This window comes from Monopterus albus, unplaced genomic scaffold, assembly GCF_001952655.1.
Source record: "Monopterus albus unplaced genomic scaffold, M_albus_1.0 scaffold476.1, whole genome shotgun sequence".
Taxonomy (NCBI): Eukaryota; Metazoa; Chordata; class Actinopteri; order Synbranchiformes; family Synbranchidae; genus Monopterus; species Monopterus albus.
This window is the reverse complement of record NW_018128356.1, coordinates 27,618-36,077: the sequence shown is the minus strand read 5'-3', so window position 1 is coordinate 36,077 and position 8,460 is coordinate 27,618.

Below are 8,460 nucleotides of genomic sequence, written 5' to 3'. Positions count from 1 at the left end.
CATACTAGATCTGATTAACCTCTCTCTATTAACAGGTTATGTTCCACAGGGTTTTGAACTTGCAGTAATTAAACCTCTACTCAAAAAGCCTACTCTTGACCCAGGTGTCCTAGCTAATTATAGACCAATATCCAATCTCCTGTTTATTTCTAAAATCCTTGAAAAAGCTGTTGCAAAGCAGTTATGTGACCACTTGCACAAGAATGATTTGTTTGAGGATTTTCAGTCAGGATTTAGAGTCCATCATAGTACAGAAACCGCATTGGTGAAAGTCACCAATGATCTTCTCCTAGCCTCGGACAAAGGACTTGTCTCCATACTTGTCCTCTTAGATCTCAGTACTGCTTTTGACACCATTAATCACAGCATCTTACTGCAGAGACTTGAACATGTTATTGGGATTAAAGGAACTGCGCTAAGTTGGTTCAAATCTTATTTATCAGAAAGAATTAAATTTGTTCATGTTAATGACAAATGTTCCACACAAACTGAAGTTAGTCACGGCGTTCCACAGGGCTCTGTGTTAGGTCCAATTCTGTTCACTTTATACATGCTCCCTTTAGGCAATATTATCAGGAAACACAACATAAATTTCCATTGCTATGCAGATGATACCCGGTTATATTTATCTATGAAGCCAAATGAATGAGGTCAGCTGATCACAGCACATTAAAACACTCGGTCACAGATCGAGGACCTGCCTGGGTTTAATGGTACGGCCATACCTGGTGTGGTAATTGGGTTCAGCATGACAGGGTTTGCTCACTGATATGTGACGGGGTTGTTGTGTCCCTGTATTTGCATTTCCAAGGTCCTCAATGTCCTTCATGATCTTGGGTTGTTGGGTGTCAACTTCTGGTGGGTTGTCAAGTGCACTGCGAAGGTGTCGCCGGTTGCACCTCAGGGTCTGGCCGTTATTGGTTTTGATGTGGTAGCTGCGCGGGGTCTCTGCTGGCTGGATGATTGTAGCTGGTTGCCATCTACCATCCTCTTGTTGGAACCGGCTCATTAAGATTTGCGCTGGTGACTTCAGTCCATCAACGGGAGTGTTCCTGTATTCCAGTAAACTTAAATATGGGTCTTTTCTGTCTTCTCTGGCTTTGGTCAGGATCTGTTTTGCAGTTTTGATAGTCTTTTTGGCTAGGCCATTGCTTTGGGGGTAGTGGGGGCTTGAGGTGGTGTATTGAAAACCCCACTGTTCTGCAAACTGACGGAATTCGTGTAAACTGTAGCATGTCCCATTATCACTTACAACTTTCTTCGGAATGCTGTGCCTGGCAAATGCAGCTTTTATTTTGTGGATGACAGCAGCTGTAGTGATGTTCTGTATGCGTTCTATCTCAAAATATCTGCTGAGATAGTCACAGATGATGATGTATTTCTCTGACTTCCAGGAGAATAAATCTGTGCCAACAATCTGCCATGGATTCTCTGGGATTTCTTGTGGCAGCATGGGCTGTTTTTGGTTGGAGCTGCGGTGCGTCTGACATATGTCACAGTTTGTCACCATTTCTTCTGTTTGTTCATGCCAGGCCAAAATCAGGAAGCACAACATAAATTTCCATTGCTATGCAGATGATACTCAGTTATATTTATCTATGAAGCCAAATGAATGAGGTCAGCTGATCACAGCACATTAAAACACTCCTTTCAGGAGAAGTCCGTCAGCCTCAGTGAGTTCGTTGCGGTGGTTCCAGTACTGATGAGTGGTGAACATTTTTTTAGGGGCTCTGGCCATCCTGACTGAATGACATGCTTGAGGGCAGAAAACTGCTGGTCCTGGGCTGTACATGCTTTTATTTCGTCCAGTCATTCTGCACTCACTGGAGCTGTGCTGATGACAGTGTGTACCTGGGTCTCCATGGTCTCTGTTAGTGAGATTCACTGTCATCCACGGATTTCCTTGACAGTGTGTCGGCCACCGGGATCTCCTTTCCAGGTTTGTGGATGAGGTTTATGCTGTACTTCTGTAGTGCAAGCAGCATGCGCTGTAGGCGTGGCGGTGTGAGAGCTAATGGCTTGCGTAGTATGCTTTCAAGTGGCTTGTGGTCTGATTCCACGGTGATGTGCCTTCCATATATACATTATATTCATGAAATCTTCTGCAGCCGAAGAGGACGGCATAAAGTTCCTTCTCTATTTGGGCATAGTTTTGTTATGTATTGTTAAGCAGCTTTGAGGCATATGCAACTGGCCTACCTTCCTGCATAATTGTTGCACCCAGGCCATTTTTTGACACATCCACCTGCACTGTTACCTCTTTGTGGGGGTCGAAGTATGCAAGCACCGGTCCTGGCTCAGTCGTGATAGTCTCTTTTATCTGTTGGAATGCATGTTCATGTGCCTCCTCCCAGGTGAACTGTGTCTCTTTTCTTAGCAGGTGTCTGAGTGGTACACTTATCTCTGCCAAATTAGGGGCAAATTTAGCAAGGTAATTCACCATGCCAAAGATGGTTTCCAACTCTGCTTCGTTTTCTGGTGGTTTCATGTCGTGGATAGCCTTCACCTTGAGGGGGTCTGGTTTCAGCCCATCGGCTGTGAGCTTGCGTCCGAAAAAACTTACTTCAGTGACACATATGCAGCACTTTTCTGGGTTCAGCTTCAGTCCTCTCTCTCTGGTGCGGTTGAGCATTGCCCTGAGGTTCCGGTCATGTTCTTCTCTTGATCTCCCGAATACAATGATGTCATCCACAATGCCGGTCACTCCCTCCAGGCCCTCATATGTCTCGTCGATCCTCCGTTGGAACTCATCCTGAGCTGACACGATGCCAAAGGGGAGCCTGAGAAAGCAGTATCTGCCAAAGACGGTATTGAAAGTCGTGAGCCGGGCTGACTCATCACTGAGCTTGATGGCCCAGTAGCCAGATAGTGCATCTAGGATGCTGAAGAACTTGGCTACTGCCAGTTTGTGAGTTACATCTTCGAATGTGGGAAGAGGGTAGTGCGGTCTCATTATTGCTTTGTTCAGGGGTCATGGATCTAGGCATATATGGAGCTTTTGTGTATTTGGTTTTTCACATATTACTAGTGCATTAACCCATGAGGTGGGCTCAGTGACCCTTTGTATGATACAGTCCCTCTGCATGTTGTTCAGTTCTGCTTTCAGACAATCTCTGAGGGCAAAGGGCACTCTTCCTGGTGGGCATACTACTGGTGTCATGTTGGGGTTAATCCTGAAACTGCACTCTCCCTGAAATTCACCAATACCTTTAAAAACGTCTGGAAACTCACACAAGATGTCCGTTGGCTGGCTGAGGTACTCTTTCTTGTCCGCAGCTGTGATTGCGTATGCTACTGTGATCAGTCCAAGGGCTTTACATGCTTTGAAGCCTAATATAGGTGGGCCATTGCAGTCCACAACATATAGTTTTTCTTTTACCACTCTATCCTTGAATCTGCTCTCTAGTTCACAGTAGCCTCTCACCCTTAGTCGGTGTCCTCCATAGTTACATAGTCTTTGATTGTCTTTATCTAGTGGTGTATGATGCATGAGTTTTTGGAAGATATTTGTGGGTATAATATTTGCTTGTGCTCGAGTGTCTAATTTGAAAGTCTATTTTATGTTACTTAGACCCAGTTCTATGTCTGCATAAGCACTGTCCTCATGTTCTGCTGCAGCAACGGTTTCTACGAACAGCTCTGAATGAAAATCCTCATTTCCTTCCAGTACTGTGTGCACCTCTCTGAGTCTTGTTCTTTTTTGGGTGTGAGGTTTTGACCTGCATGCTCTTGCAAAATGGTTGAATTTCCTACACTGTAGACACTGTTTTCCTCTTGCTGGACACTGTCCGCTTGCTGTGGTGTCCTCCACATTTATTTTATTTTAATGCGAAGTTTGGGGCCCTCACTTAGCCTTTTTGCTTGTATAGTTGTGTCCGACTTTTTGTTGAGTCGGTGTAGGGCGTGTACTTCATGCATGTCATTGGCCATGGCTTTTAGTTGTACTTGGGCTAGCTCATAAGAGCAGGCTATATCAATTGCTTTGTCCAGCGTGAGCTCAGGGCCTTGGCTAAGTAGCTTTTCTCTGACGTGAGGCGAGTTAGTAGCAAAAGCGATCCACTCCCTGACCATTTCGTCACTATTCTCATAACCACAGTCTTGTACAAGCAGCTTGAGCTCTGTCACAAAATGTTCAAATGACTCACCGCTCCCTTGTGTCTTCTCATGGAACTTATACCTGGCGAAGATTGGGTTAGCTTTCGGTGTGAGGTATGCTGAAAATCCATCGTAGTATGTCTTCGGCGACTTGGCATCATCCTCAGTTGTTGCTTATGTCCCGTCCTTTGTCCCCTATCCATAACAGGAGAAAACTGCATTTCTGTTCCTCCGTTTTCTGTTTTAGTGGGCCTGAGAACATTAGCTCTACATGTTGCTTGAAACGGTGCCACGCATCAGGTAAGTTGGACAAGTCCCAGTCCATTCTCAGGGTCGGTACACCATAGGCTTCCATTTTATCTTCATTTTTTTCAGTTTTTTTTTTTTTTTTAGCTTTAGTGAGGTGATGTGGGCAGGAATCACTCTGACACCATGTTGTGCTCTATCGTCAGGAAATGAATGTAAGTCCACTCAGTATTGTAAATGCCAATGAACTTCGTCTTTATTGCTATTATACTTGCCATAGCCTCTCTTTCTCGTTGCTTCCTCTTAACATCCGAACATACATGTTAGTTCCGGTTCCTCGTGTAGGAGTTTCAAAATAAAGGTCTCAGTGAATTACTATGCATGAACATTACACCATGTCATAAAAGTGTTAACTGTAGTATTCACAAGGCTCCTTGTACCATTGGGTTAGCTTCTCCCACATCGTATCCCCTTAGCTTGACCACTAGCGTTAGCAGGTTAGCTTACAACACATTTCACTGTTCACTCCAAACTCTACAACAAAACCCGTTTCACCCCATATCACATGAACCGATATCATCCCTGACACAATATAACTTAGTTTGCATTTAACTTTTACGTTTAGTGTTTACCAACCTGGGATAGAGAATATGCAGAGGGCACGTTTCAACAGCTTTATTTCACAACGAGGAATAAGTCTTCCTCTGGCGTGCTCCAAGCCTACTCTCTACCATTGCTGTGCATGATGCGCCATCTACTGGCCAGTATAAAAAATACGCCCAACTCAAAAGAGATGTAATAGAAACCAAATGAATACTAGCATTAAAAATAAAATTGTACAATATCCATCCATCCATCCATTTTCCTCCGCTTATCCGGGACCGGGTTGTGGGGGCAGCAGTCTAAGCAAAGATGCCCAGACTTCCCTCTCTCCAGACACTTCCTCCAGCTCCTCCGGGGGAATGCCGCGGCGTTCCCCTAGGAAGGCGCCCAGGAGGCATCCAAAACAGATGCCCGAGCCACCTCAGCTGGCTCCTCTCGATGTGGAGGAGCAGCGGTTTTACTCGGAGCTCCTCTCGGGTGACCGAGCTCCTCACTCTATCTCTAAGGGTGCGCCCGGCCGCCCTGCGGAGAAAGCTCATTTTGGCCGCCTGTATCCGGGATCTTGCCCTTTCGGTCATGACCCAAAGTTCATGACCATAGGTGTGAGTCGGAACGTAAATTGACCAGTAAATCGAGAGCTTTGCCTTACAGCTCAGCTCCTTCTTCACCACGATGGACCAGTATATCGACCACATTACTGCAGAAGCTGCACCGATCTGCCTGTCAATCTCCCGTACAATAAGAAAATAAAAATATAAAAATAGACACCCCTAAAATAACTATTTTCAGGCCTCTACACTTCTCATCCTTCAAGTATTGGGAACGCAATTTCTCAATCTTTGCTCTTGCAAAGCAGTGTCCTTCCACTGTTGTGCCAGCTTGCCCAAAACATCTCCCAGAGCAATGATAGTAACTTTGAATCAGTAGCAGTAATTTGCCACTGGATCTCCGTTATCACTGGATTCTCTCTTGCAGTATTCTTCAAGCACAGTGTAGTTCCTCAGAACAGCATTCACAGCCTGGTGCCACAACAGCCATCGCACTTCACTCAGAGGCCTGAATGACAGTGTATCCTCATCGAGAATCTTTGCTAGATCCTCCATTTTGCCCCTCTTCACAGTCGACTGAGAGAAAGTGGAATATAGAGTTCTAAGAAGAGTTTCCACATCTTGCATCAAAGGCACATCTTTCCAGGCATCATCAATGCCCAGGTCCTCTCTATGGGCCATGCAATGTTGTTCCATTAGGTGTGGTATTTGCCTCTTTAATAAAGCTGCAACTCCATTGTGCTTTCCTAGCATTACTGAGGCACCATCAGAGGTCAGCATCACCATTCTTTGCAAGTCCAGTCCATACTTGGAGTAAAACTGAGTGATTGCCTGCGCAATATCATAAGCAGTGCATGCTGTCAGCTGGACGATGCTGCCGAACACAGTTTTATATTGGACGTCATATTCCTCCTTGTATTTAATATATAGGACTAGCATTTTGTGCACTGTTATGTCTGTGCTCTCATCTACTATCAGGGTATGCCAGGGTGCATTTTTAACATTGAACATCGTTTTATTCTGCACTCTCTCATTGATTGAGTATTCTAAGGCATAATTTTTGCTTCGCCAGCTTTCTGGTAAACTCACATACTTTGCCATGTGATCGTGGATTTGTGGAATCGACAGCATTGATGCATTCATTTTGATGGCAAATAGAATATTGTCGATGAGAACTTTGACTTGCTCAGGGTCAGATTTCTTTTTGTGTGACAGCTCGTTCCTCTTCTCTCGATCTTTTGCGCTCTCCTGCAATAATGTACCGATCCACATTCCCTTTTTGCGTCTTTGTACAATTCCAACAGCATTCAAATGACTTTTCTGCTAAATGTGATGCTTGAGGTAGTCCAACTTCCATTCAGTCCACACTTTTCCCTCTGAAAACTTGCTTGCTACTTTGGCTTCGCAGCATGTTTTGTAGAGCAGTCCTTTCTCACTCGAAAAAGAAAAAATCTCACCCAGTTTCACCTCTTGTTCTTCTGTTCGCACATACTCCGACAGCCATTCCATCTTAAAAAAACTCATCTTTGGTGAGTGGATGTGCCACTGCCAGTTCAGTTCGCCATAGTAAGGGGTTAGCTTAGCAGCATTTACCTCTCTTAACTCCACTGCACCATTAGCTTTATGCTAACCTGCACAACAAGGGCACATATGCATAAAGCGCTGTTAATGACACTGATTGGCTGCATAAGTAAATACGTGCGAACTGCATCATATCATTGGCTGGACAGTGTTAGTCATTGTTTTACTGTAGTTACCGCTTGTCACTTGTCACTCATTGAGTTGCATTGCAAAATGGTACAGAATAAATGTGTTTATTTTATTTATAGTTCAGGTTGGATTTTATTTTATGTGCTGCATAGATTTGCTGTGCGCATCATCAATGCCCAGGTCCTCTCTATGGGCCATGATTGCACAAGCACGCAGCTTAGAGGGGTCTGTGGTTAGGACTGTATAAAATCAACAAAAAGTTTACTCAAAGTCTGGGCACAGGTGAAGTCATACAGCGCTGGAATCAGAGAGACAGTGCTCCTGCAGGAAATCCGTTCTCTGAGCCATGAGTTATGTTTTCTCATTACATTTATCTTCTCGGGCTGATTCCGCCCTGTACAGAGGTACTTTCATGCTTTGTAATCCTATTGGCCATTTGGCATGAGCAGGTCATCCCCTGCCTGCACCTGCTTGCTGAAATGTGATCTAAACCAGGTGTGTGTGTGTGTTGTGATTTTCAGGTGGCAGCTAATCAATGAACATGAACAATTGGTTGTCTGTGCTGCAGACCCCCTATCTGTGTAGACTATTACAGGACAAAGCAGGACCTAGTGAGTATGCTAAACAGGCCAGGTGGTCATCTCAGATTGTAGGCCCCCTGTCTCTGCAAGATAATACATGACAAAGCAGAATTTGGAATATGCTAAGCGGGTCTAGGTGAAGATGCAAAACAGGCAAACAGGTCTGTGTTAAAATGTAACATGGGCCATCTGGTTACTTGAAGGTAACGACATCATGTCTCTTCAAAAGTTGCAGCACACAGTTCCAAAGTCTCACTCAGTAGAATATGGCAGTCATCAATACAGTTTTAATATATATAAGCATGGAATAATAAAGGTATGAAAAGTAACTAAAGGTAGGTAAAGAGCCTATAAGATTCAAATCTTAAAAAATAAGATGGAGAATTTGAAAATATCCAATCAGGAAAGTGGAATTTCAGTCAAAATAGAATAATACACTAAGCAGGAAGACAGAGAAGAAGAAACAGAAATATGCAAATCAATTATTGAATTAATGTTTTAGTTCTTTTTAGTTTATAATTGAAACACTGTCACAAACTTTTTTATGTGACATCCAAGGTCACATAACAAGCAATCTCCATGTTAAATAATGATAAGCCTATACACTGATTTTTGTGTTGTCCTTTCTCATAACAGGCCTCCACCATTTCTCGGTGGCCCTAGTGGTACCTGCAGGT